The following is a 17,240-nucleotide window of genomic DNA, read 5'->3' on the forward strand; positions in this document are numbered from 1 at the left end:
TCAGGGATGTTTTCTTTTACTCAGCTAGTTGCTTGGGAATCACGATGCAACTGATAGCCAGAAACAGAAATGTTTCTTCACTGAAGTACATTTTTTTTTCCAGATATCTATACACTACATCAAAATGGAATTGAAACCAAATAGCCCAGTGGGCTCTTCAGACTTCCAGAAATGCCTTCTAGCTAGTTTTAAAAGCCAGATCAGCTACAAATTTTCTTTAAGTGGCCCACAATAGAACTCTTCTCTTGTTATGCATCAAATCTTCAACAGAATATTTTCTGCCATCCTCTAACATCTCATGCTGTGCAGGCAGAAAATGAGACTACAGCAGAGTAACCCAATTTGCCTTAGAATTGAGACTAATAGCAGAAGCTCTCTGTCTATTCTTGTCTTAAAGGCTTGTTAGACTCCCAATGGGGAGGAAAGTTTCCCTGCTGATAGAGTTGCAGCATATCAAAAATGAATCATGAGTACAAAGAAAGATTATTGTGTTCAATGAGACATTTCTTACTCCCCAGCTCAGGCGACAGTGTTTCTGGCTAATTACCCAATTACTACTGATATAAGGTACGAGCAGAGAATTAAGGACAGGAGGAAAGGGAACACGTGGAGCCACAAAGACTTGCTAAGAAAATATTTTTATTTCAGAAATATACCATTAGAATTAGGACACAGAAGGAAATAGTTATAATACATATTGCAACATACTCCGTAATGAGATTATTTCCAAATTTCATAGAGGATGTGAATACAAAACTTGGGACTTTTTAGAGACCAAAAAATGTCAAGGTCTGAGTTAGAACTGAAAACACAAGTACCCCAAAAGCTGGCAATATTATCCAATGAAAGACTTAAACAGAAATTGGACTGAATTTAATGAGTAGTTTAAAATTATATTGTCTTTTTTATTTAATCATATTTCTCTTAGATACACAGAACAATTACCACCCTCCCCAACAAAATGGCCTACTATTAGAAATCTTACACTTTAATCCATAATATAAGCATGATCCAAAGGTAGCAACAAAACTATAATTGATTCTGATTGTTAAAATCCTCATACTAAAATTTCAGGATAAAGTAAACACAGGAAAATTGAACCTTATATAACACTGAAACAGGAAGGGAATTATGCGCTCAAGCACAAGATAAAAAGAGGAAAAAAAACACACTTGGTACATCACAGCTGTCTTCTATTACATATAATTATCCATTCTCAGCCTGAGCTAGGGAACAAAAGCTTAGAAAGAACAATGAGTATGTAGATGTCAAAAGGTAATACTTCTCTTCAACTATGTAGCCTTTTATTTACTTATTTTTTTAAAGAAGTATAGGTAAAACAAGAATAACCTGTTTCTGTATTATAAATTTTGCTTTATTTTTCACACTTCTTGAAAATAATGTTTAAAATACTGATCAAGAATGAGTTCTTGCTATCAAACAGTAAGTGTTAAATTATTTCTTTCTAGATTAAATAAATGAAAATTTAATTAAAATAAACATGTTATTAATTCGATATTTTAAAGCAAATCAACTGCAAATGAATATCATAGTTTTCACTTCTTTAAGAAACCTTTCTGTTTGAACAAATGAATAAATGAAACTGAAATATACCCAATTCAAATGACAGAATCTTTTTTACAAAGTTAAAATCTCAATATTTTTAGAGTTAAGGATTTTGAATTCATCTGCCTTTGTCATTGTTCAGCTTAACCCAGTAATTAACCCAACTTAACCAGCTTAACCCAATAATAAAACTTTTATGTAACATTTCTGGGGTTGAATCTCCCCATTTAACCCAACATTTATTCAGTGTGATAAAAGTTTCAAAATTTTGTATTTAACTTTCTATCCACAATTAATAAGCTTTATGAAGAAAGTTTGTATTTCATGTCTGCAACACTTAGACAAAGTGTTAGTTAGAAGTAACTAATAGGTCACCAACATTTGGTCATCCTCTCAAAAATTGAGAGGTTTTCAATAGCTATTTAAAGTAAGATGGTAACTGGGCTTCCCTAGTGGCTCAGATGATAAAGTATCTGCCTGCAATGCAGGAGACCTGGGTTCGATCCCCGGACCAGGAAGATCCCCTGCAGGAGGTAATGGCAACCCACTCCAGTATTCTTGCCTTGAAAATCCCATGGACAGGCTACAGTCCATGGGGTCGCAAGGAGTCAGACATGACTGAGTGACTTTGATAGATGGTAACTGAAAACAAAAAGAACTGTGTATAAAATATGGATCATTAATGTAAAGCAAAGAATAACTTTAGTTTTTAGAAGGTATTTTGTCATTCACTATATTCACAGCTTAGTTTTTACTTTTCATCTGAACCAACTTTGGGTACAACCTTTGCGTGGGTTGGGGTTTGCTCACTTGATCTGTCACTGGGGGCCTGGTCAACTCCATCTACCTGCCTTCAAGTGACAGAAGACTATGAGGAAAATTAGTTGGCAGTTAAGTCCAGTGGTTGTTGATGTTAAAGTCTGTTCAGATGCTCAGTGATGCCCTCAGGATCCCAGACTCTCATTTTTAGTCCTATTTATGTTTACCATGATTCTCCCATGTGATCAAATGATGATCCTTGCAGGTGCAAACATCTCATTCTCAAGCAACAAGAGCTTCAGGACAGAAGCAGTTAGGAGTAAAAGGCTTTCAAACCTTGCACTGGCTAACAGGGAAGAAATGATTTGCACACAATGTCCTCCAGAAGTCAGAAATGGGTAGGAATGAAGAGGATTTCTCTGGTACTGTCTTAGAGGGAAAAAATGTTTTCCAGGGGCACCAGGGCAGATTTCCTTTGGTAAACTTCTTTAGTCATGGCTGAGCCCTTCATCAGGGACAAGGGGTAAAAGGACTGCCCAACTGCCCAAACCAATTAGAATACATCCTCTCAGCGTGGACACATGGCTTCCCAGATACCACCGAGATACTCGTAAGAAAATCCACTGGCTCTGGGAAAGGGAGAAGAGTCACCGGCAAATCTCTACCAATCTTGGGACCTAAGCCTCCACTTACTAGCTATGTGACATTGAGGAAGTTTCCTTTTCTCTCTAAATCTCAGTTTTCTCTACCCATAAATAGGAATAAAAACAATAGCACATGCCTCACAAGATTATTTTAAAGGTTACAGGACATACCATCTGTAAAGCATGAAGCGTAATTCCTGAAATACAAAAAGTACTCAATAAACATTGTTTGCTGTTAGCTATTTTGGTGCTATTACAAATATAAAAGAAAAGCTGCATTTCTTTGCTTTCTTCCAAGAGTAACCTTCTTGAAGGAAAAAAAAAAAGTCATACAAAGATATTGCAGCCCACGTGAGTGTAAGTACTTGGAGAAGAAGAGAAGGACTCCTACAGAGAAGTCAGTGGCATCTAAGTCTGGTTTACTTTTGTAACATTAGATATGATCCTAAATACATGAAAGTTAAAACTAAGGTTTGTGTTTTTAATATGAGTCAGATTTATTTTTATTATGTAATGTAGTATACACTGACCTTTAGGTTTGCATCTTTTATTTTAACTTATTAAATCCCATTCAAGGAAAAAAAACAAGTTTTCCATCTTCTTAGCTTTGATTTCATACAACATCACCGGATTTCACTAAAGTATGATTTTTTTCACTCACAGTGTTACTATTTCAGCAAACATACATAATTTTATATGTATTTTCTATATATTTAAAAATTATATATTTTCTTTTTTTAAAAAACTATCTACTTTTGCACTATTTTCCTCTTCCACATTAGTGAATCTTGGGCTTCCCTGGTGGCTCAGGGAAAAAGAATCCTCCTGCCAACGCAGGAGACGCTGGTTTGATCCCCGAGTCAGGAACATCCCCTGGAGAAGGAAATGACTACCCACTCAAGTGGGAAATCCCATGGACAGAAGAGCCTGGTGGGTTACAGTCCATGGGGTTGCGAAAAAGTCAGATACAACTGAACAACATTATGAATCTTAGTTTTTCTATTTTTTTTTTTTTTACAATGTGCAAAAAGAAAGCAAATTAATTTGGGGGCATCTATGCTTCTTCCATAGATTTCTATGCATTTAGAAAAATATATTATTTGTGTTATATGCTTTTACAGCAAAAAGGAATTTATAAAACTAAGGTTCTGGTTTTTTAAAAAGCAACTGCTTAAAACTTCAAGTCTGAAACAGCTCTAGTTAAGAATTTCTACATCCAACTACCTGAGAGTGGAATGAATCCATCTGTCACCAAAATATCCTACTCCTGATGCTCAGTTGTATTAAAAAAAAAAAAAAAGGATAAAAATGAAAGAAACCCATCCCCCCAAAAAAAGAAAACTTTTTACTTTAAACTCATGACCTATCAATTATGGATACAAGAGCTTTTCTCTATCACTTGCTATTGTTATCAATAATATGAGACTTAAGACTAGAGTCTAGCTCTCCCCAGATCAGATTTTATTGCAACTGTTTTATAAGATGTGAGCATAAGCTGCCTTACATTTTATTGTTTTCTGAGACTTGTGACTACATATACTCTAGCCTAGGGAACTTTTGGACTTTTATCAAATACTCTTGTCTATGATTCCTTGTCTAAACCAACCCCCTCCTTCTCACCGCTTTCCTCACTAAAACCTGACTAATGGTACAGTAAGTTAGACCCACTCCAGGGGGGAACACAGACAACCTTCCCAGAACTGCCTGTGGGCTTTGATAAGGAATTGACTCCAAACTACACTGAGTTTGGGGGAAGGCACAATGTCTGGTTTGAGAAATCTTGTCTGGACTTTCCAACCCTGCTCTTGTTTCAACTTCCCCTGCTGCAACCTGAATCTATTTTGGAATCCTAGAAGACTGCAAGAAGACAAAAGAAATTTCTTTTCTTGTTGTAAGGTTTATGACCTTCTGTTTGATGTTCGACAGTTGAGAAGGGTCATTTTCTAACAATCAGGGACTGTCTTTGAGACCCCAACACTATATTAAACATTGAAGGACGCATTTTGCTTAATTAGAAACCCAACATGAAATACAACATTTGGGGTTGGGAGTAGAATAGTGTCTGGGCCTTTCAAAGCAGGCTAGTTTCCAGGTTGTAACACATTATCAGTGAGCTCTGTAATCAAGACATCTGGCCTTCCAAAAGTCTTGTTTAATTCAATAGCCCAAGTCTAAAAGTTTCAAAAATTCCAAAGATATCGATAAGTCCACAAATACTGTTTTCCACTTCAAAAACTCTTAAAGATTTATTAAAATCTGAAGTCGTGAGGACTATTTTTGAGAGACTGTGTCATTAGAAAATATACAAATTTTAATTTAGGACTCATTTTAAAATTAGGAAACATTAACACTGAAAATGTTCATTTCCCAACTGAGGAGAAAGAGATCCTGTTTAACTGAAGAGCAGGGAAAATAAGATTGACCCAATAACATTCTTTTTACCTATGGGATAAATATTAAGAATACTAATATCCCACTAATATTATATTTACTTAAAATTCTTTCCCCTCCTCAAAACAATAGAAGGGGAAATATTGCAAACTCTTCTTTCTATAAAAAGGGCTATGTGTAAGTTCCTAAGTCAGTCAGTCCCTCTTTCTTTCCTCCCCTCCCTCATCTTTCACTCTGCAAAGAACGCAGGTAGCTCTGTCATCAGAAAGCAGATTTATTGTGCCACTGAACTTAGATCTCCCTCTGGAGATATCCAGTGTTGCCCTATCTCTTCCATCCAAAGGAAAATAGATGAGCTGGCTAAACTGTTAGATCTTACTTCTGGATTCTCCACAGATTTCTGGCCATGAATTGAAACCCTAGCTGAAACAACATCAAAGACGTGAATTCCAATTTTTTCCCAGCGTGATAGTCTATGCAAGTGTTTTATTAGTTGTCATATGCTTGGGATGAAGGAGATTTCTTTTTACATGTGAGTAAATTAAAAAAAGAATAGCAATTAGGAAAATATTTCTTTAAAAAAAGGTATTTCTAATATTTGAATCCTGTAAGGGATCCAATATAAAATTAAACTAAAGGAATATTTCTTGAAAAATTTAAACATATTATCAGGTGTATTCCTGATAAAGGATTAAGGGATCTTTAATAAATGTTCTCCAGGGAGAAGAGAAAAGTTGAATGGTTAATAAATACACTTTTGTGTGTTCAATTGTTTCCAGGTGATTTCTATGGGTCATACCTTGTGCTAGATAATTTATATTTCAATGATCTTATTGAATATATACATTAACAGTGTGACTAATATGGATATTTTTATTTCAGTTTTGCTGATCATGAAACTAAGCCTTTGGCAATTTACTGACTTAGCTAACAGTTCTATAGCTTGCATTCAAATCCAATATGTTTGTCTCTGTAACTCATATTCCCTATTCCCCTTGGAAATGTAGAGAGGGAATATTCTCCAAGATATATGACTCCTATTGCTAACTTTACCAAACTAGCAGTAGGGGTAACCTCAGTTTCCAAAGGAATGTTCTAAAGTAAGCACGAGCTAAAATATAAAATCAGATTAGGTATTAAAACGTATTCAATCACAGTATCAATTTGCAGCACTTTTTAAGACGAATTACTTATATCTCCTATAAATATACAGTGAGTAATAATCTAGCACATGGTAGGCATTGAATAAATATTTACTGGCTCACTGCTTATTAAAATGTGTTTCTTTCTTCTTAATAGTTCATTATATTTTATATTGATAAAACTGTGATGTCAAAGATGGTTAGGTCGTTAAATCATTACCTCTAAAATTTATAAGAGTGATACTTTAGAAAGTCAGCTTAAAACTAACTTTAAAATATATCATAAAAATATTTCATAATTTGTATTACAACACATATTTAATACATATGCAGCAATAAAATTAGCATTTGGCTTTTAATACTTACATTATACACATATGTAGTATAATAATATATAGTATATAATTATAGTAACCAATACTTTAAGGCAAACAGTAAGAAGCAATGAAATCTTTGAAATAGCTATATCATATATTCAAGTATTTCATATCTGGTTTTACTTCACCACAACCATAATATATGATAAAGCTCAAAAAACATTCAATTAGAAAAAACTGAAATGCAATTTCATAATACAAGAAATTGAAGTAATTATATTTACTATTATGGGCTTCCCTTGTAGGTCAGCTGGTAAAGAATCCATCTGCAATGCAGGAGACCCTGGTTCAATTCCTGGGTCAGGAAGAGTCACTGGAGAAGGGATAGGCTACCCACTCCAGTATTCTTGGACTTCCCTAGTGGCTCAGCTGGTAAAGAACATGCCTGCAATGTGGGAGACCTGGGTTTGATACCTGGGTTGGGAAGATCCCCTGGAGAAGGGAAAGGCTACCCTTTTTTTAATTAGATAGCATCAATCATATTAAACAAGTCTGTCATTTGAGAGATAAAAATCATAGCTTAAATTCAAAAACTACACTGTTGTGTCAAATTATTGTTACTTTAACTATATTAACTATTGTTATTAAAATAGTTACCTCAAACCAAATACTTCTATTCTACTGAAATTTACTTTAATTCAAAGAAATAATTCTATACCCTTCTGTTTTACTTCAGAATGAACAAATTATTCACTCTAATAACAGATTAGAGTTTCATCATATATTAAACAATAGGACTTTAAAATCAATGAGGTGTACAGAACTGCACCAAAGTGCTAAAACGAAGTATCATATACATTCAGAAAAATAATGGGAAAATGACAAACTTCGAAATAATAAGTTACACTCCATAGTTTTAAAAACAGAATAAATTGGCTTCAAGATGCAGAAAAACGATCTTGGCAGAAATCTGAGTTATTATGAAGCAATTCATTTAAATAATAAGTGAATTGGTAATTATTAGGAAAAGAAAAGGGAAATCACAAGGAATCAGTGTGGATTCACTGAAAATAAGTCATGCTACCTTCGAGGCTTTCAGGCCTGTTGATCAGGAAAATGTGGTAGAAATCAAATGAAGTGATATTCTTTGTGAAAAATACTGGGATAGAAAATTAGTAAGGTGAAGAGCAAAGGAAACTAAACACAATTAAAAGAAATAAATCATAAGGACATGGGGACTGTGAAGTCATATAATTGACATGCATAATGGTAAACTGAAAAAAAATTTAAATTAATTTGACTTACGATAAACTAGAGAAGAGAATCAAAAGGCATGCATTCAGAAGAGCTTATGGAAATATTTGCAAAATGCCTACCAGTCCAAAGACTCTAAGTAAGAAAAGGGTATGTTACCAATTGAAAAATCAGGATGCAGGCCAAGTATTCTGGCAGTCTCCAAACATCAGAACATTAAGACAACTTGGTTTCAGGAAGACAAAACGTTGCAGAGAGAATTATGAAAATGTGTCCCACATGGAGATTAAAAGAGGAATCAAAATGAAAAAAATATCAAGCATTTACTTGTCAAATGTTAGGAATTAACAATAGAGAGGAGATAGAAGCTATTAATAAATGCTTCACACATATAACATTTGCAATTTAAACTCTATTTTTCTTTGGCGATAGATTTTGATGCACGAAATCAATCATTATTTACCCAAAGAATAATGAAAGAGCATAATACACACGGACCAGAGCATAGTTAATGAATATTTTCCAAGAAAAAATTCACTACTAACATAAACAACTTACTCACTTTATAAGTACAGTAAAATGACTAGAGATCATTAAGTGCCAAAATGAAAAGGAAAGGTTAATCAAAACTGAGTAATCAATTAAAGATACTAACAAAACCCCAAAATGAGAGATATTATGTCTTGAGAATACAAAACTCATTTGTTTCATTTTTTGAAAAGTACCGTCTAATAAGTTAGACAATGAAAAAAAAACAATTCTAATAATAAAGATTTTTTTTTCATTGAAAGTCAGTTCTGATAGTGTCACTACATATAAAAATAGTTCAAGGAGTGAAACAAATTCCTTGTAGAAATAAAAGCTAAAGTTTATCTATCAGTTCAGTTCAGTCACTCAGTCATGTCCGTCTCATTGCCACCCAATGAAATCCAGAATGCCAGGCCTCCCTGTCTATCACCAACTCCTGGAGTCCACTTAAACCCATGTCCATTGAGTAGGTGATGCCATCCAAACATCTCACCCTCCGTCGTCCACTTCTCCTCCTGCCCTCAATTTTAAAGCAGAAATAGATGTTTTCCTGGAACTCTCTTGCTTTCTCAATGATCCAGCAGATGTTTACAATTTGATCTCTGGTTCTTCTGCCTTTTCTAAAGCCAGCTTGAACATCTGGAAGTTCACAGTTCATGTATTGCTGAAGCCTGGCTTGGAGAATTTTGAGCATTACTTTACTAGCGTGTGAGATGAGTGCAATTGTGCAGTAGTTTGAACACTCGTTGGCATTGCCTTTCTTTGGGATTGGAATGAAAACTGACCTTTTCCAGTGCTGTGGCCACTGCTGATTTTCTCAAATTTGCTGGCATATTGAGTGCAGCACTTTCACAGCATGATCTTTCAGGATTTGAAATAGCTCAACTGGAATTCCATCACCTCCACTAGCTTTGTTTGTAGTGATGCATTGTAAGGCCCACCTGACTTCACATTCCATGTCTGGCTCTAGGTGAGTGTGAATGATTTACACGATCGTGATTATCTGTGTCGTGAAGATCTTTTTTGTACAGTTCTTCTGTGTATTCTTGCCACCTCTTCTTAATATCTTCTGCTTCTGTGAGGTCCATACCATTTCTGTCCTTTATTGAGCCTAGCTTTGCATGAAATGTTCCCTTGGTATCTCTAATTTTCTTGAAGAGATCTCTAGTCTTTCCCATTCTATTGTTTTCCTCTATTTATTTTCACTGATCACTGAGGAAGGCTTTCTTGTCTCTCCTTGCTATTCTTTGGAACTCTGCATTCAAATGGATATAGCTTTCCTTTTCTCCTTTGCTTTTCACTTACCTTCTTTTCACAGCTATTTGTAAGGCCTCCTCAGACAGCCAGTTTGCTTTTTTGCATTTCTTTTTCTTGGGGATGGTCTTGATTCCTGTCTCCTGTATAAAATCACAAACCTCCGTCCATAGTTCATCAGGCACTCTGTCTATCACATCTAGTCCCTTAAATTTATTTCTCACTTCCACTGTGTAATCATAAGGGATTTGATTTAGGTCATACCTGAATGGTCTAGTGCTTTTCCCCACTTTCTTCAATTTAAGTCTGAATTTGGCAATAAAGAGTTCATGATCTGAGATACAGTCAGCTCCCAGTCTTGTTTTTGCTGACTGTATAGAGCGTCTCCATCTTTGGCTGCAAAGAATATAATCCATCTTGATTTCGGTGTTGACCATCTGGTGATGTCCATGTGTAGAGTCTTCTCTTGTGTTGTTGGAAGAGGGTGTTTGCTATGACCAGTGCGTTCTGTTGGCAGAACTCTGTTAGCCTTTGCCTTGTTTCATTCCATACTCCAAGGCCAAATTTGCCTGTTACTCCAGGTGTTTCTTGACTTCCTACTTTTGCATTCCAGTCACCTATAATGAAAGGACATCTTTTGGGGGTGTTAGTTCTAGAAGGTCTGAACAGTATGAAAAGGCAAAAAGATAGGACACTGAAAGATGAACTCCCCAGGTCAGTAGGTGCCCAATATGCTACTGGAAATCAGTGGAGAAATAACTCCAGAAAGAATGAAGGGGTGGAGCCAAAGCAAAAACAACACCCAGTTGGGGATGGGACTGGTGATAGAAGAAAGGTTTGATGCTGTAAAGAGCAATATTCCATAGCAACCTGGAATGTTAGGTCCATGAATCAAGGCAAATTGGGAGTGGTTAAACAGGAGATGGCAAGAGTGAACATCGACATTCTAGGAATCAGCAAACTAAAATGGACTAGAATGGGTGAATTTAACTCAGATGACCATTATATCTACTACTGTGGGCAGGAATCCCTTAGAAGAAATGGAGTGGCCATGATAGTCAACAAAAGAGTCCGAAATGCAGTACTTGGATGCAATCTCAAAATGACAGAATAATTTCTGTTCGTTTCCATGACAAACCGTTCAATATCACGGTAATCCAAGTCTATGCCTCGACTGGTAACGCTGAAGAAGCTGAAGTTGAATGGTTCTGTGAAGAGCTACAAGACCATCTAGAACTAACACCCAAAAAAGTTTATCTATAATTATATCTTATTCTTATGAGGACTAATTACCTGATTATACTATACAGTTTGTTGTGCCTATTCAGAGTGCTATACAGTTTACTGAAAAGTAAAGGTAATGAAAGTGAAAAAGTAGTAAAACTGTCGGACACTCAGTCATGTCCAATTCTTGCCAGCCCATGGACCCAAGAAGCCTATCAGGCTACTCGGGCCGTGGAATTCTCCAGGCAGGAATACTGGAGTGGGTAGCCGTTCCCTTCTCCACGGGATCTTCCCTGACCAACAACTGAACCTGGGTCTCCTGCATTGCAGGCGGGATCTTTACCATCTGAGCCACCATGAAGCCCAGGTACAGGTAAGTATGTGTCAAGAGGCATCAGAGCAGTAGTAAGGAAACTAGCATTTGACTTGCAAGCACTTGTGTTACACACATTATGTATTCCAACTTATATAATCAATGGTTGTCAGAATAATAGCTCATTTGATCCAATGTGGGGAAAATCAAAACCATATATTATAAAGTATATGAAAATTCCACATTTAAGAGGAATAGAATGTCAAGATACTCTGAAATAAGCTGATCTCTAATACCAATGTCTGATTACCTCCTTTCAAGATCAATAAAGGAAAGATGGTAAAGAATGAACTAGAGTATAATTTGAAAGTACATGCACTGTGAAAGCTCTGCTAGATGACATCTAAAATACTTTTGGTCATACCAAACAGAATAATTTAGATACTTGAAGACTCTAAACTAAAGAAGGATCTTTAAAATTGCATCACTTTTTTTGTTTTTTATTTAAACTGAGAAAATTTACTTATAGGACATATACCATTTTGATCCATTTGGTGTGACTGCATCTGTTTATAAACTCCACTTAATTTGGCTACACAGTGTCAGTGACAATCCTTGGGTCTCCAATAAGCTTCCTGAGGGCAAGAAATTTCATCCATTTGATTCACTGCTAGATCCCAGGGCTTGCAACAATGTCTAGCACACGTGTGTGTATATGTGCTAAGTTGTTTCAGTCGTGTGTGAGTCTGTGCGACCCTATGTGATGTAGCCCACCAGGCTCCTCTCCATGGGTTCTCCAGGCAAGAATACTGGAGTGGATTGCCATGCCCTCCTCCAGTGGATCTTCCTGACCCAGGGGTCAAACATTGACAGGTGGAATTTTTTTACCACTAGCACCACCTAGGATGCCCAAAGTGTAGTAAACCTGTGTTCTATACATTTTAAAGTAAAATAAATATAAGAGAAGACAGCAAAGAATTTCTTAAGGAGAATTTTAAGAACTCTAACAATACATTTATTGAGAAAAAGAAAGATCAACGTAAAACTAAAATTTCCATGTGAAGAAATGATAGTCAACAGAAAAACAGCATAAAATCAGTAAAAACTGTACCATGCATTAGAAGAATTCATTGTTATGAAATACTAAAAAGCATGAAAACATCGCTATAATAAATGTAAATAAAAATACACAGCACATTTTTAGGCTAAATTTGAAAAAGAAAAATGCATATTCAAATGTTTCCTTAAGGGGTTAGGAAAAATAATTTTCGTATGACAAATAGTTACCTTTAAAAACAGTTTAAAGTAAAATGAGCACTCTTGCACACTTCTAACTAGATTCTTAATTTCAATATCCCCCAGACCGTCCTGAATGATATTGGTAAACAGAATTTATTTTGGATACAAAGTAAAGCTACCTGCTTTTCACTCATAGAATGAAATATTATGCAACCTTTAAAAGTGATCTATTCACTGAGAAATGTCTAATTTATGCCATGTTACCAAAAAAAGAGATGGAAATCAGGTATATTTGTATAAATTTCTCTGAATACTTTTTGAATCTTGTAATGGATTGAAAAATTTGCATCTTTCCAAAACTAAAAATTGCATTTCAGTGAAGATCTCCTATATCAAACAGGCTTCTGACTTCAGACAGACTCATGAATCTCATACCTGTTGATTTACACATTTCCTGTGTCTATCCTGATACCACCCTACTACCTTTCACTAAAAAAAAAAAAAAAAAAAAATTGATTCAGGGAGATTGGTCTCAATGAAAACAGTTTTATTACTTTAGGAATTTTCTTGTTTGAAACACCAAGAAGCAAACGATGTTTAATGTTGAGCAATCTAGGCCTAGTCTCAATTCAAACAATTTACTCCCAATTCCATCTTCCAGTTCAGGATTCAACCAAAGCCTCAGTAGAACTCCAATATCTTAAAACCATGAACCTTGGAAAATACCAATAAGCTGCAAAATGTATAATTTTAGATTAATGTATGGGTGACATCTGCATTTTAAAATATTTTGAAATAAGCAGCCAAAATAAAACGGACAAATTGCTTTCTCAATGATAAAAGAATAACAGTATATGACTTAAACTAAATAGAATATATGGAGCCAATTTTAATGATCACTCATTCACCTATTTTTTTTATCATCTTACATATTTACTTATTTTCAAAAGCCTTAAAGAATGCAGTAGAAAATTCATGTGGTATTCTGTAGAGCAAATGCTGATTAATATCTTTTACTACCTGGCAAAAAATACCTAGTTTCTTACATAATATGCAGATAAAAAGAAAGATAAAGGCGAAGCAGAGGGGGCGCAAGCAGTGCTGGGCGCGGACTGAGAGCCGAGGGGCTGGCGGAGCGCCCTGGGGCTCAGTGCGGGGCACCCGCGAGCCCAGGGCGTAGAGTCCAGCAGACTGCGCTCCTGAGAGCCTTACAGATGGGCAGCAGGACTACAGAATAGTACCCCTACATGGAGAGAGATTACAGGGCTGATCAGAAAGGATGAGAAACAAGAAAGTTACTCTTTATTTCTGAAAGAGAGCATCCTCCGATTCTTCCTCCACCTCAATCCCTGTTGCTATGGAGACCATCAATGGGACTGAGACCTGGTATGAGAGCCTGCACGCTGTGCTGAAGGCTTTAAATGCCACTCTTCACAGCAACTTGCTCTGCCGGCCAGGGCCAGACAACCTGACTGAGGAGAAGCGGGCCAGCCTGCTGGCCGCAATGATAACTCCTACATGTACATCCTCTTCGTCGTGTTCCTCTTTGCTGCCACTGCGGGCAGTCTCATCCTCGGATACACCCGCTCCCGCAAAGTGGACAAGCGCAGTGACCCCTATCACGTGTACATCAAGAACCGTGTGTCTATGCTCTGATGCCAAGAGGCCAGGGACGGCAGAAGATCAAGATACCTGAGGATTATCTTCTGGGGCCTCCGGAACTCAGCTGTGGGCCACACCCAGCCTCTGTGTCCTTATCTGTAAGATTAACAAGAAACAGTGCTAAGGGAGTTCATTGTCGGGGTGGGAGGAGAAGATCTGGCAGACCCGGGCCTTGTGGACAAAGGACTTTTCCCAGCAAAAATAGCCATTCTAGCCAGTGGGAGCCGTATGAACAAATACACAGACACAGCAGCATATAATAAAAATTAGTGGCCTAGTGGCCAGAGTGTTGGGGGCTAGGGGCTGGAGGAAGGAGAAGAGGAAGTCATAGCAGAGGGAAATGAGATAGGAAAATACCCCGAGGACACAGTTTTTTGATGTATTATCTTCAACAGCCATGAGAGGCGGTGATATTATCCCATATCACAGATAGGAAATCTAAGTTATGTTGCTTTTTCATAGTTGTTCACATTTTATGTTTTTCCACCCATTCAACATTTGTGATGTTACCCCCCTGTGAGGGAAGCAGAGCAAATGTTCTTCTGCCCACTTGGGCCAGAGTGGTGCCATGACTGGAACCCAGGATCTCTGGTCTCTTTGCCTAGTGCTTTGCAAAACTCTGTGCTACCTAGGAGTGGATCTAGGCCTGAAATTTACATAATTCTAGGGGGTCCTCCTTAAGAAAAATAATTTTCAAATATCTTATTTTTGCAAATATTCCAAAAACATATCGGCATATTAATACATTGTTAGGTTCTCTCCTAAGACCTTAAGAAGGAGCCATGCGAGTACATAACCCTAAATGTCAAGCCTCATTAGCTCCATGGTTCCTATACCCTTCCAGCCATGTCCCCCTGTCCTTCCCAGTCCCATCGCCAGTCCTGGGGACTTCACTACCTCTAAGGCAGCTTCTAACATTTTGGTTGAATTCTGTGAGAAATTTTCTGATACCAAGTTGAAATCTTGCTTCTAGAAAATTATTATTATACCTAGAAGATATCATACTAAAAGAAGCAGGTACCTGATTCAGTGGAAAGAGAACCAGCCCTGACTCTACTACCAGTGTGGTGTATGATCTGGCTAGATACTTTCCTGACTCTTGTCCTTCTTCAGAACCATGAAATGGAAGGAAAATTGAAATAGTTGAAAGTCTCTAAGGGCTCGATCAGATCTGACATTCTAGGTTTCATGTACATTGATTTGAACCATATAAAACTGCTGTGCTTGTAGATAAAAAAAACAGCTGAATATTAGTAGTTTCACATGGTTCAGCTGAATACATCAAATGTGGCAAGCTACAAATCCCAGACTGGAACCTTCCACTCTTCTGTTTCATTTCTGTTTTTAAGGGATCTCTATGGGGTCTCCAAAAAGCCCTGTCAAAGGATACATATTTGTGTATAGCAAACACGTTGAAAGAATATTTTAATAGCATTTATCACTGAAGAGGAGGATTATGGATGATTTTCCCTTTCTACTTTAAAATTCTATGTAATATTTGATTTATTTGACCATAAGTATGTTTCTTATATCATAAGGTCAGGGGTGGGGGAGGGAGCTACTTCCACTTTGAAAAAATAAATGCCTGTGTGTTCCTTGAAAAAAAAAAAAAAAGAAAAGAAAGATAAAAACATTACAATTACAGAACAAAAAGCTTGAAGTTGGCCATTTTTTCGTGGAAGTTATCTTTTTAAACATGGGGAAAAATAAGTCAGCGTATTAGCATCATAAGATTGCTGCTCTTATTTAAAACTCCTCATTGTCTTGCCCTATGGTTGTTTATTCTACCCTTAATTCACTGTACTCTACTATCCTTCTGCCAAAAACATTTTAAACTAAACTAAACAGCATGTGCAACAAATTTCCTCTGTTAAGTTGGCCTTAATAAAAATTATTAAAGACTACAACTAAAGAATTACAGGGCAGGAAGAAGACTTAGGGAAAAAATTCTCATTTTCCCCAACAAAATATCCCCAACATTTTAAATGGCATTTACTTGATCTATATTGGCACATGTGTGGAGAGCAGGGTGTATGTGTCTACACATATATCATGCCTACAAGCTGGCTGGCTAAAATGGCATCATCTATTTATATAAATTTCACATATCTTTCCACCCATGGTCTGACCTAGATAGGAGGTTAGGCAAATATAAGCAAAACTCAAGTAGCATTTTTTTCATCTTATAAAAATTCATGAACATCATTACCACATGCTTTCATTCATTAAAAAAAAAAAAACTAAATACCATCTGTGCACAATAGTCTAATTAGGGATTAGAATCACAGACGCTTTGCTGGCTCACATGTTCAAGCACATGCCCCCTTGACCATTTCAGAAAAGAAAAGAAAAAAGAACAATAAAAACATAGTCAGAGGCATCCCTTTGGATTCAGCTTTGGCTACTAGAGTTAACTAACCCCACAGAATTTAGCTGTCTAGCACTCCCTTTGGAAATTGACTCTTTTTTTTTCCCCCTTGATGTGCATGCCTGCCCCAGCACAAGCCTTAGGATAAACTTGGCATCACATGAATCAGATTTTAATAAGTTCAAACAACATTTTACAGAAGACTGGTATTTACAGTCTGCAACATATAGTAGGGGCAAATTTTTCTAGACTTGGTACCCACAACAGAAAATTCAAGTGATAATACTAAATTGTTTTGAAAGAAAATTAACAAATTATAGTTATTACTCAGGAGTGATATTATATATATGTAGATAGATAGATAGATAGATATGACCCTGTACAATATGAATAATAAAACTTACAATACTTATTCAAACCTCATGAAAATTTTAACGTCCATATATAATAGAAGCTGAATTGATAAAATGAGTTCATAAAGTCAAGACTTCATATTTATTTTCAGTTAGGACTACTCTTCTTCCTTATCCTAAATTCTAGTAAAATGACTGCATTAGAAGCATTTTAAACTAAAGATCA

At 36.3% G+C, this 17,240-nt stretch overlaps 1 protein-coding gene and 1 pseudogene across 1 annotated transcript in view; one reads left to right on the forward strand and one right to left on the reverse strand.

Annotated features, from left to right (window-relative positions):
- ROBO1 (roundabout guidance receptor 1) overlaps positions 1-17,240 on the reverse strand; it is a 442,006-nt gene that overhangs the window by 262,078 nt on the left and 162,688 nt on the right. The window lies entirely within an intron of this gene.
- Positions 13,665-14,376, forward strand: LOC133050179 (potassium voltage-gated channel subfamily E member 3-like; annotated as a pseudogene).

This window comes from Dama dama, chromosome 31 (genome assembly GCF_033118175.1).
Source record: "Dama dama isolate Ldn47 chromosome 31, ASM3311817v1, whole genome shotgun sequence".
Classification (NCBI taxonomy): Eukaryota; Metazoa; Chordata; class Mammalia; order Artiodactyla; family Cervidae; genus Dama; species Dama dama.